Source organism: Cetorhinus maximus, chromosome 11, assembly GCF_964194155.1.
Source record: "Cetorhinus maximus chromosome 11, sCetMax3.hap1.1, whole genome shotgun sequence".
Lineage (NCBI taxonomy): Eukaryota > Metazoa > Chordata > Chondrichthyes > Lamniformes > Cetorhinidae > Cetorhinus > Cetorhinus maximus.
This window is the reverse complement of record NC_135889.1, coordinates 38,922,208-38,936,276: the sequence shown is the minus strand read 5'-3', so window position 1 is coordinate 38,936,276 and position 14,069 is coordinate 38,922,208. Positions and strand designations below refer to the sequence as shown.

Genomic DNA, 14,069 nt, shown 5'->3' with positions numbered 1-14,069 from the left:
TCCTTTCCCTCTTTGATCTTAGACTCCATTGTTCTAAGCACCTCTTTGAACTTAATTTTTCCAAAATATTAAAATCTTTCATGTTTCCTATTGTCTCCACTTTCAGGTCAAATAAAATTTAATAACCCTCCCTTGTTAACCTATGAAACCTTTGTAAGCTGTAGAAGTCCCTTGTCACTTCTAAACTCCCTTTGAAATGTAACAGCTGAAAAGTCAAGTCCTTGACTATCATCTAATGCAAATTTTAAAACCCAACCTATTTACTCGTATGCTCAACTTCACCTTAGCCTCTTATTACAAATGCATGCATCTAACACCTTTATCTTTCATCTCTCTGCTCCCACAGACAAGCTATCTTTACTAACCTTCCCCAATTTAATTACACACACACGCGCACACACACACACACACTTTTTTACAGAATACCACTATATTCCCAAAAATATTTTTTTTAAAATCCATCTTCACCTGAGGTACTTGTTTGGTCATGATTTGAAGCTCCAACCAACCACAACTTGTACTTATGGAGTATCTTTCACAAAATAAAACATCCTGAGGCTCTTTCACAGAAGAATTATAAAGGAAAACTTGACACCAAGCCATATAAGATGACATTAAGGCAGATGGCCAAAAGCTTGGTCAAAGAGGTAGGTCATAAGGAGGAAAGATGGTACAGGAGAGAGCTGGAAAGGTTTAGTGAGCAAGTTCTAGAGCTTAGAGACCAGGCAGATGAAGGTGCGGCCACTAATAATGGAATGATTAAAATTGGTGATGCTCAAGAGGCGAACATCTTGGAGGGTTGTAGGGCTGGTGGAGATTAACACAGATAGGGATAGGTAAGAATATGGAAGGATTTGAAAACAAGGACAAGAGTTTTAAAATTGAGACGTAACTTAACCTGATGCTAGTTTAGGTCGGTGAGCAGAGGAATAATGGGTAAATGGGACTTCGTACTAGTTAGGACATGGGCAGCAGAATTTTGGATGACCTCAAGGTTATGGAGGGTAGAATGTGGGATGTTACCCAGGGGTGCTTTGGAATAGTCAAGGCTTGAGATAACAAAGTAATGGGTGAGGGCTTCAGGAGCAGATGAGCTGGGGCAGGGGTGAATTCGTACAATGTTACAGAGGTGGGAATAGGCAGTCTTGATGACGGTGCAGATATGTAATCAGAAGCTCAGCTCGGGATCAAATTTAATACCAAGGTTGTGAACAGTCTGGTTGAGCCTCAGAGGGATAGAGTCGGCAGAGTCGAATGGAGTTCGCAGTGGGAACCAAAGTCAATAGATTCGGTCCTCTCAATATTTAACTGGAGAAAATTTCTGCTTATCCATAACCAGATAAGCAGCCTATTAATTCAGTGACAGTGGAGAAGTCGAGAGAAGTGAGGTGAGGTAGGGCTAGGTATTGGCCTCATACATGTGGAAACTAACCATGCTTTTGATGATATCACCGAGGGGTAGCATGCAGATGAGAAATAGGAGGGGGCCCAAGGACGGATAGATCCTTGGGGTGCATCAAAGCTAAAAGTGCGGGAGCAGGAAGAGAAGCCATTGCAGGTGATATTCTAGCTACAATTAGATAGGTAGGAATGGAACAAGGTGAGTGCAGTTCCATCCAGTTGGACAACAGCGGAGAGACGTTGGAGGAGGATGGTATGCTCAACCGTAACAAGTTAAAAAATGTGAGGAAGGATAGTTTACCTTTGTCAGAGATGTCGTCATTTGAGACACTGATAAGAGCCATTTCGGTACTGTGGCAGAAGTCCAAAGTTCCAGGAAAGACAGACATGGACTTAGAAGGCGGTGACAACACATTCAAGGATTTTGTAGAAGAGAAGGAGGGCGGAAATGAGGCAGTAGCTAGCAAGGACAGTGGAATCAAGGGGTGCTTTTTGAGGATGGGATGATGACAGCAGTTTTGGAAGAGAGAGGGACAGTCCCTGAAGTACCATTAACAAAATCAGCTAGCATAGAGACCAAGAAGGGAAGCTGAGTGGTCAGTAGTTTATAGGGAATGGGGTCAAGGGAGCATGAGGATCTCATGAACAGAGGACGTTTGGGCTGATAGCTAGGGGAAGGGATGGAAGCGATGACAGACAACTAAATGGATGGTCTCAATGTTATTGACAAAGAAACCTTTTGCTCCTCACACTTAATACTGTGCTGAGGATGGAATTTAAGAACATGGTTCGCACTACAAAAATAAATATGGGGGTTACTTTTGCTTCTGGGATGATTCTGGAATTGAGAGCAGTTTTAGCAGAAAACAGCAGGGGCCATTGGTGCTTTTAGCGGTCCAGCCAAATCTATCAGTTGGATGGTTAAACCAGTTGTCCGCCATATCTATTAAATTCTGTGTCCCTTGAACTTATGGGAGCAGAGATGAGGGCCGTACCAGGGTCCAGGGTGAGAAAGGGTAATGGTTTAGTGGGGACTATGGTAAAGGTGGAGGTGATGGTATGGTTTAGCCAATCTGTAGCTACCAAAATGTTGTGATGAACGGAGGGCCAAAGGCTACACAGTTGGGATTTTGAAAGTGCTGTTGGGAGAGAATTTAGGGATAAATTTTTCCAGGGATGGACACAGAAGGAAGTAACGTTGGGAGGTGGAAGGGAGATGTGGGTGGAGCATGATAAAAGGAAGTGAAGGACTGGGATCTGATAGGAGTAGCAAGGCCATGTGAAATGGCAAGGTTAAAGGGATGACGGTGAATGAGTTGTGGAGTCTACATGGAGGGAGAGATTAAGAGAGGATAAGAGAGCAGTGAATTCAGAAGAGAGAGCATGTTGAGCTGAGATGGAGGTTGAAATCACTGAAGGTGAGAAGTCACGTGGTGCAGTGGCTGAGGGAGGAAAACAGTAAGGACCAAATCTACCTATCAATGGGGTTTTGTTAGCTCTCAAACTGGTTACCCCAACAAACTGGTTTTCTCCAAATAAACCTCAGGAAGATAGATAATCAAAATTAAATATAGATTAAATACTAAAACAATGTTCATAGCAGCCATACACATACTTGGCTGATAATTCTAACTTTTGTCAAACCATTTGTTTTAAGGAAAAAGGCACATCTCTTTCAATGATGAAACATAACAGAGTTCATGACAATGTTAGATTTATTACTATGACATTGCAAAATGTATCCAAAATTAGACAATCCATCTGACCGGATATTTTAAAATGCTGGATCTAATACGCATTTGTTAAGGAATCTTAAGTTCAAAAGCAAAAATTAGTAATTGGCTAATTAAAATAAGTTTAAGAATTAAATGCACTTTGATTTTTCAGAACCACCAACGAGGAATGATTAGCAATAGAAGACTGAGTAATGAAATCATGCAGTTGCTTGGTAGCATAGAACTTGAATACTGCTGAAAAGAGAGCTGCCAAAGATTTTCATCTTGCACTCGTCACGACAAACACAAGAATGCCAAATTTCAAACATTCACAATAATTTATACTACAGGAGAAAAAGGGTGCTGATTGGTTAGCAAGTCGATTTTGAATGGCCAAGGTGCCACCATGGCAAAAGCATAAGGGAACTATAGGCTCCATAAGCTCCCAGGTATTTCAAAAAAGGCACAGGGCTTGAATACGTTCCTTTTGTTTGCAAAGAACAGGTCCCTTTGTAGGAATGTACATCGCTTCTAGTAAGCGTAGATGAGCCACGTTACAAGTTCGACTGATTATCTTAAATTGGTCGTTAGTGTAGCTGAATGTGAGTGCGAAAATAGCTATACTAACAACCAATTTAAGATAATCAGTCAAGCGCATGACATGGCTCATTTACGCTTGCTAGGAGTGACATAAATTCATACAAAGGGACCCATTCAATGCAAACAAAAATAAAATGTTAAAGTCTTGTGCCTTTTATGAATTACCTCAGAGCTTGGGGAGACTTAGTTCCCTGATACTTTCTCCATGACACGCCTCGGCCAATCAGAGTTGACTTGCCAACCAATCAGCACCCTTTTCTTCTGTAGTCTAAATTATTGTGAATGTTTGAAATTTGGCATTCTTGCGTTTGTCCTGGGGAGCACAAGATGAAAAGCTTCGGCAACGTGTCTCTCTTTTCAGGAATATTCAATCAAATCATGCCTTATTTGAAATCTATCAATTCTCAACTGGTTAATAGGAAACACCTATGCTGAACTAGCAAATAACACAAAGCAACCAATTAAATTGCTAAATTAACACTGCAAAGTTGCTTTGAACCAGCACTTTGAATTTTTCACCTACCTGAAAAGTTATCAGTTAAAGGCAATAGCAGCAATAGCAGCAGCAAGCACAAAAGAAGAAAACTGCAACTTCTGATGAGAAACCATAGGTGAAGGAAAAAAGATAAAGAACTAGCATTTATATTGTGTGTGTTTACATTCTCATGATGTCCCAAAGCACTTTATAGCCAAGTTAGTACTCCTGAATTGTAGTCATTGTTCAGCATAGGAAACATGGCAGCCAATTTGTGCACAGAAAGCTCCTACCAACAGCAATGAAATAAATAACCAGTTAATTTGTTTTAGGAATGATGGTTGGTGACAAACATTGGCCAGGGCAACAGGGAGAACTCTGCTCTTGTTGGAAATAGTGCCATAAAATTATTTATGTTCACCTGAGCAGACAGGTTTAGCATTTAGTTAAAAGAACCTTTGCATTTGAAAAACCAAGTTGCAAATTCCCTAGTCTGGAGCATTGTGCTGAATGGGTGTGAGAGTTGGACCCTCAATCAGGCTGATGTGAAGAGGATTACAGCTTTTGAGAAATGGCACTGGCAAAGGGCCTTTAGAATCAGCTGGACGGAATGAAGAACCAATGAAATTGTCCGCAAGAAAACTAGAGTCCCAGCATCTCTTGGGCTTTTAGCTGAAGTGAAGAAAATTGAGAAAGTATGACCACTGGAAGAGGCAGGGTGAGAGTCAGGCGTTGGTGATAATAGAAGATTAAACATCAGAAAAGGACAGGCCAGGTTGGATAAGGATTGGATGGGTGAACAACATCAGAAACTGGACAGCGGGAGGAATGACAGCGGCACGCAGAATTGCAGTGAACAGAGATGGTAGCTACGGCCCCTCATGGGCTATGGCTAATTATGGATGCCAAAGAACAAAACCTCCAAATGTGCAGCATTCTCTCGATACTGAACTGGAGTTTCTGCTTAGATTTTGCATTAAGTCTTGCGAGTAGGACTTGAGCCCACAACCTTCTGACTCAGATGTGGGAATGCTATTACTGAGCCAAGACTGACATTCTTTAAGTACTTCAGTTTCTAAGATCAAGGTTGGAATGAGATTCTCCAGTAGTTTTTGGAATAATTGATGAATGGTTAAAAAAAAAAATTGCATGATACTTGTTTACTTCTGGGACTGTCAACAGAATTTTAAGGAAAATAGTACATTGCTGTATAAGCAAAGCCTATTTTGTAATTTTGTGAATGATATGTATCCTCTGCTTACTTGTTTACAAACCCGGTAAAGTGTGTTTATTGGACTTGCAGTGATGCAAAGCTTTATACTGATGGGCCTTCTACCAGATGTCACTGTGACATAGTGGGAACTCAGATCACTACATAAAATCTCTTTTCACCTCCCCTCCCAAAGGGGGATTATCATGGTTTACAGCTGATGGACAAAGGCACACATCTGCAGCCATGAAATCTTAGATAGTGAAATTCTCAAAATAAATCTATTCTTTATCCAAATCTATTCTATTTAGACCAATATCAAGGTCTTCAAACAGGCAAATTTGAAAAAAAAAAGAAGTCTACCTACAATGCTTGCTGCTGGAGCTGCAGTTTGTCAGTGTATGCGAATATTCTACATAATGGGCAGCTCTGGCTCAAGTATCAACCTGTGGTTTAAGTTCGCAAATGGTATACTGTCCCCTTGCCTAGAGTGTCTTACAGTTTGTGCCTAAGTAGTACAATGCTTGGACTATTTATCTATGAGCATAGGTTTCCAAAGCCTTCATCAGAGCAATATATTTACTGTGAAATGAGCTAAACTCTGCCAACATGCTGAACAATAACATGCTAGAGTATTGTCATAAATTAATTAAGTTGTACCATTCAGGCTGAACTGTATGCATTATTAAGTAACTTTCCTTTGATTTTTTTTTCCAGGATAGATTCAGAAGTAAGTGATGTTGAAAGAGGGCAGGGAGATATGGGTGCTGAGTGATATAAGGAAGCAATCAGGGGTGGCCTTGTTGGTGATCAGGACACTGCAGTAGAGGCTATGGAGGTGGTGACATTGAGGGGGTGGCTGTTATGCACTCAAGATAGTTTCTCTGTTGGGAGAAAGGCAGGAGAGCATAAATTTGAGAAAGATGATTGAAATTGATTAGTTTGAGGAAGAAAATAAAATAAGGAGGATGACTCAGAAAAGCTGGCTAGGGTTTGGTGTGGTGGACAAGAAGGAGGTATTTCTAATGGGTTCTCATGGTTTGTGAAGGGGAACAGTGGAGATTGAGAATCAATATCAGCAAAAGGAATATTATTTTAACAAACTCATGAATGAAACATTAGTAAACATAACTATATTTAAACTAATGCTTTCTTTGAAATTACATATTCATGTTTTGTTTAGAATATACTACCATGCTGGCTGAAGAAATATGGCTGCTGTGACTTATACATATGCAGTATCTGAAGAAACCTTGCTCCCAAACATATAAATATTTTATAGGTCTATTATTACAAACAGTGAGCCTTTCAAAACAAATCCTGCATGAGGTTTTATCAACACGCAGATCTGTTTGCAGTCTAAAATGAAAGTGGTTCCAATAGCCAGCAGCAATTTAAAGCACAGCATGTTCTGAACTGGCAAGGTTTAACTTTTTCCACACAAAGGGTTGTCCAAATCTACTACTCTCACCCTCAAAAAGGATGTGGATGTTAATTCAATTAAAACTTTCAAATCTGAAGTCAATAGATTTTTGTTCGGTAAAAGGTGTCAATGGGTCTGTATCAAAGGCAGTTGAGGTGCTGATAGGTCATGAGTTGATTGTCAGAACAGGCATGATGGGCTGAAAGGCCACTCCCTGTCCTAATATTTTCATGAATTCAGGTTCTGTTGTTGTGTATTAACTTAGCAATCTACCAACAAAAAAATAAGTACTCATTTCCATTATTATTAATAATAATAATTAATAATGAAATATGCTTTTTTCCCTTAATGTTCATGACAGCAAAGTTCAGACATGTCTTAAATCTTCAAAGGCCCATTTCAGGGTAACATTTTTGTCTCAAGTTATCAGATGGTACAAGAGATGATTATCTACATGGGAGGTGTAAGAGGGCAACACAAGTGTAATGTTCCAGAACGTGTGGCCAGAGAAAGGAATTGGCACCAAGATGTGCAGATGGACCACACCAAATACTTCATGCATGTGTCGGTGCAGATCTCTCATCGAGTCTTAACTGAGGTTGATTCAAGGGGTAGGGAGCAACAATCAGATGACCTTTAATCACCTGCAATTTCGTTAAATCTCCAATGATAGCTAAAGTAGAAATCATAGGTGTTTCATTAATATTGTACCATTTGTCATGTAATATATACCCATGGTTATTGTTCATTTGCTCTGAAATAAAACATCTGACAAAAAGAACCAGCCGCTGTATCAAACACAGCTTACATCTATGAAGAGAGTTGCACATTGTCCAATAACTTCAGAAGTAGAAAAAATCATCTTTAATTAAAAGGCCAAAAACAAGACACTTCTTAACAAAGCTAGCCTGTTGTTTGAGTCAGATAATATCCAAATAGCAGCAACATCTGGCTTTTTGGGAACACTCTACAGCTGATCTTTATATGGCATCTTCATATACCAATAAGCGTATATGCAGAAGCCTGCAACATTTCATTTTCATGAAATTTATATTGCTGTGTCTGCTTCGTGCTCAATCAGGCGGAACAACTGGAGAGAGCAAGAAAAAATTGTGGGATGCTGCTACTCAGGTTAAAAGTGGGGGTAAAAGATTAGCGTCTAATGTTCCTGTGCAGTGTTCATTTTTCGGGCACTATTTGGGTGCTAAGCCCATGGAAATCATCCCTCTAGCATCAATAGGTTTTCTATTATAAGTCCAAATGAGTAATGCTTCCAGTCATCTCCCCATCAATGGTTTTCAAATATTTCTGTATGGGAACCCTCTGCAAATACTGACACACTCCTAGGACCCTGGTCCTAAATTCCAGCTAACTGAAGAAAAACAGTGCTAGGATTACATATTTAGTACAGGGTAACACAGATTATATGCTAATAAACTGACAAAAACAGATGGCCTCAGAAGCCCCAAGAAAATCCTTAAGGTTAAAACTTGGAGGATAATGACATGGTAGCCATTACTGAGAAGTAGCTGCAGGACAGTCAAAGCATATACCAGGTTAAAAAGTCTACAGAAAAGATAGGGAAAATGGTAGATGGGGAGGGATAGCCTTAATGATTCAGGATGAAATCACTTCAATGATAAGAGAAGATATAGTGAGAGGTAAGCTGGCAGTGAAGGCTTTATGAGTAGAATTTAGAAGCAGAAAAGGATTTAAGACTGTATTGGGAGTTGTGTATAGGCCCCCTAGTAGCAGCAGTAAAGTGGCAGATTGCATAAACGCACAGATTAGAGAAGCATGTAGAAAAGGCAGAGTACTTTTAATGTGGGATTTTAATTTTCATATAGATTGCGAGAAACAGACTAGCACATGTCAGAAAGGTAATGAATTTTTATGTGTGTTTGGGATAGTTTTCTGCAACAATATGCCTGAGAACGAACAACATGGTAGGCCATATTCGATTTATTAATGAGCAAAGAGATGGATTTAGTTAACAGCCTAAGGGTGCATAAAAATGTATCTAATACAATCATAACATGATTGAGATCAATGAAGTGGTCGAAAGGGAGAAACACAAAACAGCTACCAAAGTACTATATTTCATTAATCTGACTTCAATGCAACTGGACAGGGACAGTCCATGCTAAACTGGACAAATTTGTTAATAGGTAAAATGACAGAAGAACAGTAGTTCATGTTCAAAAAAGAATTTGTGACATAAAACCAGTGTACGCCCCCAAAGGGCAAGTTCTCTACTTGCCAAAGAAAACAGCCAGGGGCAACTAAAAAGGTAGAAGACAACATCAACTTAAAAAAATAGCATACAAAAATGCAAAAAATAGCCTAAATTCCAGTGACTAGGAAAGATACAAAGCAAAGGGTGGCATAACTGATAGTAAGACCTACAAAAAGGAAGTTTGAAAAGAAACTTGTAAGGGGTATCAAAATCAGCACAAAAGTGTTTACAATTATATTAAGAAAAGCAGGGGTGGTCAGGAACAACATAAGCCCCCTGAAAACGGATAACTGTGATATTGCCAATGAAAGTAAGGAAATGGTGGAAATTCTGAATAATTACATCAGTATTTACAATAGTGGAAGTGGTTAGTACGCTGGAAATTCCAAGAAAGCTAATACTGATTCAGGGACAGAGACACACCAAAATGAATCAAGATGGAATAACAATAATAAGAAAAAGAATGGCACTAAAGAATGACAAATGCCCAGGGCTAGATGGTTTCCATCCCATGTTTTAAAGAAAGTAGGTAAGAACATTGCAGATGCCCTAACTATAATCTTCCATAGTTCTCTCAATTCAAGAATTGTACCTTTAGTTTGGAAAACTGCACATGTCACTCAGCAATTTAAGAAAGATGAGAAGGCAAATTCAAGGGATTCTAGATCAGTTAGCTGGACATCTGTTGTCGAGAAATTGCTACAGCCTATAAGTAAAGGTAGGGGCCGGGATTTTCTGGTCCCACAGGAAATTTCCATCCAAAGTCAAAGGGCCTTTGGTTGGTCCATCAAATTTTCTGTCCCACCCACAACGACTCCCGCCACGGGTAGGACCTGAAAATCCTGGCCAGGATGACTGAACACCTTTAAAGTTTTCAATTGAACAGAGAGCCAGTATTGTTTTGAGGATGGTAGGTCATGCCAGATTAACCTGATTGAATTTTTGAAAAGGTAGTGGACAGGATAATGTCTATGAATATTATTTATATGGACTTCAAGAAGGTATGTCATAAAGTGCCTCATAAGGCATTGTTAGCTAAAGTTGAAGCCCATGGAATTGAAGGCAAATTTTTAAAAAATGGCTGAGTGGCAAAAGGCAGAGCATTGGGGTAATGGGCAGGTACCTTAATCGGTAGGATGTGATTACTGGTGTCCTGCAAGGATCTGTGTTAAAGACTTAGGTGATAGGAAAGAAAGTCACATATCTACATCTGTCGACTACACAAAGATAGAAGGGATTTTGAGCAGTGTGGATGAAAGCATAAAATTACAAAGCGATAAGTGAATGGGCCCAACAGTGGTAAATGGATTGCAATGTGAGGTCATCCACTTTGGACCCTAAAAGAATAGAACAAGGTAATTTCTAAATAGGGAAAAGCTAGAAACAGTGGAGGCAAAAAAAGACTTGGGGGTCCAAATCAATACATCCTTAACGTTTCACAAATGGATGCTGGCCTTTATACCTAGAAGGTTAGAATATAAAAGAATAGAATACATGCTTCAGCTATACAAAGTCCTGGTTGGATGACACATGGAATACTGAGAGCAATTCTGGGCACCAAGCCTTAGGAAGGATATACTGGCCTTAGAGGGAGTGCAAATTACGTTCACCAGAATGATGAAAAGAAGTCCATCTAACTACTGACAAGGCTATTGCTTGGCTCTGTGACTATGCATATTTAAATAAATAAATAACCAGAATGATACCTGGGCTTCAAGGGTATGATTACAAGGAGATATTACATAAATCAGGGTTGCGTTGCCTGGAATTTAGAAGGGTAAGGGGGTGAGTTGATCAGTTTTCAATATATTGAGGGGAATAGAGGGGTAGAAGGAGAGAAACTATTTCTGCTGGTTGGTAAGTCTAGGAAGAGCGGGGGCATAGGCTAAAAATTAGAACCAGAACTCTCAGGAGTGAATTTAGGAAATATATCTGAACACAGAGGATGGGAAAAGTTTGGAATTCTCTTCCACAAAAGGCAATTCACATAGATCAATTGTGCTTTATATTTGAGATTGATAAGATTTTTGCTAGCTAGAGGTATTAAGCAATAATATGGGTGAATGGGGTTAGGTTGCAGATCAGTCATGATCTCACTGAATGGGGGAACAGACTAGAGGGACTAAAAAGCTTAGTCCTGTTCCTGCACCTCAATATGTCCTGTAAAATTTTGTTGTTGCATGCAGCCAGTTTCTTCAATGTGCAGTATCTTCAAAAATTGCGTGGCGACCGCAGGTATGGTATTTAACAAGGAACAAAGCCTGCACGATACCTTCCTGACTGCTATGCAGTTGCACACGAATGCTGCTTAGCAGGAACACTAGCTACACCAGTATTAACCTGACTCAAATTATTTTGGGATACAAGCAAGGAAGGTAGATGGTAACATTCAGGACTCATAATACATCGATTGACTTGGCCAATAAATTTTCAACAGTATGTCTTGATGTATGGTGTCATGGTCCTGTACATTAGCAAACGACAAGGACAATTGACCTAAAACAAAACTGCAATGCCACAAATATGCTAGCTGCCAGTAATACCATGGTAAATAATCTCAATTCCACTTTCTACTGGAGTGTGCAAAGAATTGAATCCTGTCAGCTACATCGGAAAACACTGCCCCTCTGGCAAAGCCTACTACTGTTGATTTTGCAGTGTGCCAGTATCTTTGCAATCTTGCACATCAAGGTTTCTAACAAAGTGCTTGGTATTTACAATGGAGTCCTTTGCTTCAAAGAACAAGTTAACCTTTCAGCTCAGCTGCTTTCAAACATTATCATATGATCTCTGGTACTCCTAATGGGAGGTATGTGTAAAAGGAGCTGGTGAAAGGAAAACATAAAAATTGAGACGCCAGGCTTGAGTAGATTTTTGATTTCTTTATTGCACTTAGCTACAGCAGTTTTATATAGTACACCATATGGCTGAATGCATGCAGAATCACCACTAGGTATGGAATGCAAATAGCTATTACTTTACAAGTTACTGGGGGAAAAATTGGATAAGGCCTGAAAACGGGTGCAGGGATCACCATGCATGATTAACCTGCACTGATTCCTTCTGATGCAGGTAGCACGCAAACTTTGCACTGCCTGCTAAGTTAAATGTAGCATATGGTCCAGTGTTAAACATGTTGTTGAGTGGCTCAGGCTCCTCAGCGGAGGGCTCAAGTTTGTGCAAGCTAATGCCACTTTAAGTCAACCTGCACTATCTAAAGGGGAGGTGCATTCTGGTTACAGCAAGTGCTGGAAATGGTTGGGAAATACATTCTGAGCAGGAAGAACACTGACTAATAGCATAACAGTGCAAAGAGTGCACTTTAAGGTTCTCAGATGAGCACCTTGGTGCAGGAAATAAAACAGAAGGAGGATGGCCCTCTATTTACAGGGACCAGCACACCCTCCAGAGAGGCACTGCAATTACAGTGGGAGCAGACAACCATTGAGGCCAATGTCAGCACTGTAACCCCAAGAACCTGGATACAATGTTCCCTCTAAGCTGCTTGGGTGCATGGCCGTGCAGCAATCAGGAATGTGCCAGGTAGGGACAAACAGGCCACCCACAAGCAAGGTATTTCCTTAAAGAGATTGTGTAGTGCAAGAAACAGAATGCGAATAACAAAGGGGAATTAGAGGGACCACTGCCTGGACACAGTGCCGAAAGAAGTTCAGTGGCTCATGACTGGTCGAGGTGAGTCAATGCATCTTCAAATGTCATGTCCTTACAACTGAACCGCTAGCCTCACACACTGCTCAATTCACCACATCACTTCACTCACCTTCCAGCAATCTTGATCAACCATAACTCATACTTTATATTTATAACTTTATTTCACCTTCGTAACACTTGGCACAGCTGCAAGCCTCGTTCCTGCATCTCACTCCTTGTGCATACTGTCTGCTATTCAACTATGACAGGCACATGACCCAAAAAGATTGTATCACATTCACTGACATAATTTTTCCTCTCCTGCAGGACAAGGTGATGCACGAGTGCAGATATTAGCAGCAAAGACCGGGGGTGGGTGGGGGGAAATGGGTGCAGACATGGCTCCGTATTCTCACCTCCATGGAGATGATGATTCTAGTCATCATTGGAGTGGCCACAACTGAGACTGTGGCCAGCGGTGGTGCTGAGGGATTGAAGTTAATGGAATGTTCCTCCCTAATCCATCTTCTCAAATCCCATCTCTCGTGCCACAATCTCTTGTGATTTACAAGCTGCAGATGGTGTAAGCTTTTGCTTTCTCTCCTTTTCCTTACTGCAACCCTATCCTTGTGCTTTTCTCCTTTCAGATACCCAAGAGTAGCCACGTGGCCAGGCAGTGGTGGAGGAACTTGAAGTGCAACAGGAATAGAAGATTGACATGATGAAACACTGTCATTTGACCTCACATTCACTGCCATCAACTTAGATACTTGCATTATGCATACTTTAGAGGGCAACATAGAGGCAGAATCTGTGTATGGTGAGTCACCAGGCATGAGTGACCTGCAGCCAGGGGAGAGGGAAAGGTAGTGTAGGTGTCAGCTCCCTGGAGGGCAAGGTCGCAAATAAGGTCTGCTACAGAGGACATAGATGAGGATGTCTATGGGGTGGTCTAGAGAAAATGGCTGATGGGCATGTTTAATGCATTGGCACACCTGCCATAAAGCCAGATGTCACTGTCAAGGGGCATGGAGGAATCTGGCACCAACTTGGCATAGGGTTTTGTGCAGAGTTTGGAGTCCATCCTTTCCAGTGTGGAACTGAGAACACTTGCAAACCCAACCATGATGAAGTATCTGATGGCCAATGTCTTAGTTTACACCTCAGCACAAGTAAAAGCCACCCAGTGTCTGAGTGCTGCAGTGGAAGCTCAGACTGAAGTCATGCAATCTCAGCTTGTTGCCATGGAGTTCAGACTGTTACCATCAGGCTGCAGGTATCAATGTTCAAAGGGACTTGCGGGTGTCTCACAGCAATCCATCCCCTAACAGAGGCACGACCCAGGAATGACAACATTC

At 40.7% G+C, this 14,069-nt stretch overlaps 1 protein-coding gene across 2 annotated transcripts in view; it reads right to left on the bottom strand.

Moving 5' to 3' along the window:
* Positions 1 to 14,069, bottom strand: part of pgap1 (post-GPI attachment to proteins inositol deacylase 1) — a 165,696-nt gene that overhangs the window by 31,477 nt on the left and 120,150 nt on the right. The window lies entirely within an intron of this gene.